The sequence below is a fragment of the Sceloporus undulatus genome, chromosome 1, assembly GCF_019175285.1.
Source record: "Sceloporus undulatus isolate JIND9_A2432 ecotype Alabama chromosome 1, SceUnd_v1.1, whole genome shotgun sequence".
Taxonomy (NCBI): domain Eukaryota; kingdom Metazoa; phylum Chordata; class Lepidosauria; order Squamata; family Phrynosomatidae; genus Sceloporus; species Sceloporus undulatus.
The window spans coordinates 379,901,999-379,906,831 of record NC_056522.1 but is presented as its reverse complement, the minus strand read 5'-3'; the positions used below and the strand labels follow the sequence as shown (position 1 = coordinate 379,906,831).

Below are 4,833 nucleotides of genomic sequence, written 5' to 3'. Positions count from 1 at the left end.
CCCGAGTAATATATCCTGTGGGCCTCCTCCTCTTCGTTGCCAGAGGTTGGGCTTTGGGCTTTTACTGTTGGTTTGTTTTTTAATCTGTTTTTATGTAACAGTTTTGTATTTTAATATGTTGTAAGCCGCCCTGATCGGTAGGATGGGCGGCATATAAATAAAAATTTTATTATATTATTATTATTATTAGCAGTGACTGTTCCTCTGGTGGGACTCTCAGGCTCCCCTCGCTCTGTCCCTGAGTTTGTCCATAGCTGCTCTCTTCATCCTCCTTGATAGAGAGGAAAGAGCTTCGAATCGATTCTCTAGCTGCAAGCTCCCCAACAATTCCTATTGCTTACTTCTCTCTTGTACATTCCTCCAGCTGTCTGCCTCCTCGTTTTGCAAGTGACCTCTTCCACCCTAGCATCTTCCTCTGCATGGTACTCATCCAAGGTTAGTTCTATTGTGTCCAGGAAATCCTTTGTTCCCTAATATGCGTGAAGTGTAGCTACTCTGGCCTCCAGCTGCTGCACTTTCTCCTCCAAGAGTGCTAACCAACTTGCACTTGTGCATGTGAAGTTCTCGACTTCTGTAGGCAAGAAGAGAAACATCCCACAAGAGTTGCAGGTGACTGCAGCAGATCCCTCGTTGTCCATACTGCAAAGTCTTTAGTAATGAGTATAACAGTCAATCTACTGGGTACTTCTTTAAAGGAATGTACTGGCTGCTATCTTACACTTAAAGGGAAGGTTCTGTTTCAATATTGATTCTAACTGATGCCACTTGAGCGAGTTGTTGAGTTAAAGAAAACTAAATTTGGCTCTGGAAGTTGGTTATAAGCTAGTCTGCTAGCTCCGCCCCTTGTGACTCACAGATGTGACTCCCAGAAGCTCCTCCCTTCAGCACGAGCACACCGTCTCAAGCACACGGTCTCAAAATGGTGCCAAGCAGCTCCTCTCCTTCTCCTTCTCTGGCCGGACTGCTCTGGAAGGCTCTGGAAGTTGGTATATAACAGTCTGGCTAGCTCCGCCCCTTGTGACTCACAGATGTGACTCACTGAAGCTCCCCCCCTTCAGCAACAAGCACACGGTCTCAAGCACACGGTCTCAAAATGGCTGCCAAGCAGCTCCTCTCCTTCTCCTCTCTCTGGCCGGACTGCTTTGGAAGGCTCTGGAAGTTGGTATATAAAGCTAGTCTGTAGCTCGCCCCTTTTGACTCACAGTGTGACTCACAGAAGCTCCACCCTTCAGCAATAAGCACATGGTCTCAAGCACACGGTCTCAAAATGGCTGCCAAGCAGCTCTTCTCCTTCTCCTTCTCTGGCCGACTGATAACTTACTGCTATGCTGAAATTTGGGGACTCAATAAAATTTGTTCAGCTTAGTGAAGAAAGACTGAGAGGTGACATGGCAGCACTTTGAAATATGCAAGGGCTGCCTGAGTAGAATTAGATCTAATGGTTTGATGTTGCCGGATGGTAGATTTGGATTGAACGTGAGAAGAACGTCTTGACGCGTAGTGGTTTTGCAATAGAATCAGTTACCTAGAGTGTTGGCAGAGTCTCCTTTTCTGAATGTCTTCCAAAAGATGATGCACAGCTCCCTGCAGGGGATTGCTCCCGCTGGAGATCTTGCCTTGAGCAAGGGGTTGGACTCCATGACGTCTGGGGGACACTTCCAAATCCTTGAGTCTATTATTTCATTGGCAGACAAAATTCTTACATAATGCCCCCCATTATGTTCCCCCAGTAGCAACAACCCTAATAGTGGCCACATCTCAGCTAAGTTTGAATTTCCATCCAGGATGCAAATGAAGACTATGCTGGTTGGTCACGCTGAAACTAAACTAATATTAAACATATTGGTATTAGTATTCATTAATTATTGAATGTAATAACCATTTGTTTGCTATTTGCTCTTCATTAATTTGGTGTTTTTCCATTTGTGAATGCTAAGAATTTTGAGATTCAGTCCTTGATCTTGAAACAAGGATTCTTATTTTTAACACTCAGATACTTGAAGATTTTCCATATCTTTGCTCAGTCAACAGTCAGAATGCATCGGCTTTGAGGGTTCCAAATTTTGTTCTTTTTTAAAATGCCTTTATTAATTATTATAAGACAAAGAATTGCATACATATACAAATATCACTTAGTAAAATATACCTAAGAGAGGGAAAGAAAAAATATTGAATCTATCTATCATACATCATTATAATTGTTTTCCCATAATGTTGAAATCTTACCCCATTTCTCTTCGGCAGCACATATACTAAAATTGGAATGATACAGAGAAGATTAGCATGGCCCCTGCCCAAATTTTGTTCTGTTGATTAACTGTTGATTAATTATTGGTTAATTTTCTCAAATCACCTTGGACAAAAATCACCTTCGACATAATTTTCTTCCCTGGAAATTGTTTTTTTTCCCCAGGCCCTTACAAAATTTCACACTATTCCTCTACATTAAGAGGCATGTAGTACTGGAGCCACAAGGTTTTGAGTTTGATCCCAGGGCTCCAAGGTTGACTCAGTCTTCCATCCTATTGTAGGTCAAACAAAAGTAATGACCTTAGATGGCTTTCATAACTTTAAAGCTGATGATAAAGATATTGAACTAGTTCAGGATTTTCCATATCTTGGCTCAGTCATTAATCATAATGGAGATCAAAGTCAGGAAATCAGGAGCAGATTCGGACTTGGAAAGGCAGCTATGAAGGAACTAGACAAGATCCTGAACAGACAAATAATAGTGCTACTCTATTTTGCTTTGGTTAGGCCTCACCTGGAATAATATTGTATCCATGTCTGGACACCATAATTCAAGAAGGATGTTGAGAGGCTGGAAAAGGTCCAGGGGAGGATGACTAAAATGGTGAAAGATCTGGAAACCATGCTCTATGAGGAGCAGCTGAGGGAGTTGGGTATGCTTAGCCTGGAGAAGGGAACGTTAAGAGATGATATGATAGCCCTGTTTAAATATTTGAAAGGATGGCATATTGAGGAGGGAGCAAGCTTGTTTTCTGCTGCTCCAGAGAACAGGACCTCAAACAATGGATGCAAGCTAGAGGAAGAGATTCCACTTGAACATTAGGAGGAACTTCCTGACAGTAAGAGCTGTTCGAGACTGGAACACACTCCCTCAATGGAGGGTGATGAAGTCTCCTTCCTTGGAGGTCTTTAAACAGAGGCTGGATGACCATCTGTCAGAATGCTTTGATTGTGAGTTCCTGCATGGCAGAATGGGGTTGGACTGGATGGCCCCTCAGGTGACTTCCAACTCTAGGATTCAAAGATATATATATTAAAAAATATATCATTGAATACTGGAGTTAGGATTGTCCATGCCATTATAGTTCCCATTTCTATGTATGGTTGTGAAAGCTGGGCAGTGAAGAAAGTGGATAGGAAGAAAATTAGCTCATTTGAAATGTGGTGCTGGAGCAGAGTTCTGAGGATACCATGGATTGCAAAAAAGACACTCAGCCAAAATAAAGCTGCTTCGAGTCACAGTGGAGGTATGGTGTTTCAATGATGCATGTGTCCTAAGAGTCCAGAAGCCACACCAAAGCCAGGCTCCAGTCCTAAGAACAGGAGCACAGCTTTGGTGCAGCTTTGGGCCTCTTAAGATGCTTGCATCATTTAAATAGCATACCTCCAAAGTGACCTGAAGCAGCTTTATTTTGGCTGTCTGTAACAGGCCTATAAGAGCAAATCAAGTCCAAACTCTCCTTAGTAGTAGAATTTAAAGATATAGCTGTGTTAGTTTGCAAAACCTCTATGTAAAGAGATCCTGTAGTACCTTTGAGACTAACTGAAAGAAAGAAGTTGGCAACATGCGCTTTCATAAATTTAAGTCTACTTCCTCAGATGCATTTGGTCATCTGAGGAAGTAGACTTAAGTCTATGAAAACTTGTGCTGCCAACCTCTTTATTTCAGTCTCAAAGGTGCTACAAGATCTCTTTTTACATACTGAACTATCCTTAGTTATCTTGACACTATCTAAGCTAAGACAATCATAATTTGGATATAGGTTGAGAAGAAGAGAGAGCCTGGATGTTTGTTTTATTTTATTTTAAAACTTTTATACATCTTTGAAATGATTCTCTATCATTTGACGCAAGGATTTGTATTCCTTTTTTTAAATGAAAAAATGATTGCTAAGGATTTGTAACTGACTTTATTTGGGAGCCACTGTGGGTCCCACTGTAGGAGAATGGCATCATGCAAATGAAAGAAATATTTCTAAACAAACAAAATACATGACTCCCCAGAAAAGATATTAATGCTTGGCAAAGTAGAAGGCAGTAGGAAAGATGAAGACCTCATTGCAGATGGCTGCCCTGAGTCTGCAAGACCTGAGCAGGCTGTTGAGGATACAGCAACTTGGAGGTCTCTCATGCATGGGGTCAGCATAGGTTGGCATCAACTGGATGAGTTAACAACAACCACAATATTCTTGAAACATTGCTGGCATGCCATGGGCGCACAATGGCACAAAGTCTCCCCCTCTTAACTTCATCCCCCAACCATGGAAGAAAAACAAATGTCTAGACTTCCCTTTATAAACAAGGGAAAAATAACAGAGTCCAAACCAAGTCAGCACTTGACAATTACTCAATTTTTATTTGTCCAGTCATCATCAGGATTGATTTCTTAAAAAGAAAAAAGGTTTAAAAAATTGAGTGACATTTGTGACTGAGTGAGAGATCAATTTTTAAAAAGGAAGAAGAGGATGATTAGCCGCACCAGCAACTGCACCCTCAGGAGCCAGACTATCGGGAAACAGTGACAATCAGGAGATGATGATGATGATGATGATGATGATGATGATGATGATGATGATGATGATG

At 41.5% G+C, this 4,833-nt stretch overlaps 1 non-coding gene across 1 annotated transcript; it reads left to right on the top strand.

The window, feature by feature from the left end:
• The first annotated feature begins 2,230 nt into the window (after positions 1–2,230).
• On the top strand, positions 2,231–2,337 carry LOC121920120. Its single transcript, XR_006101657.1, has one exon. It is a non-coding gene; the product is annotated as a U6 spliceosomal RNA (small nuclear RNA).
• The last annotated feature ends 2,496 nt before the right edge of the window (positions 2,338–4,833 follow it).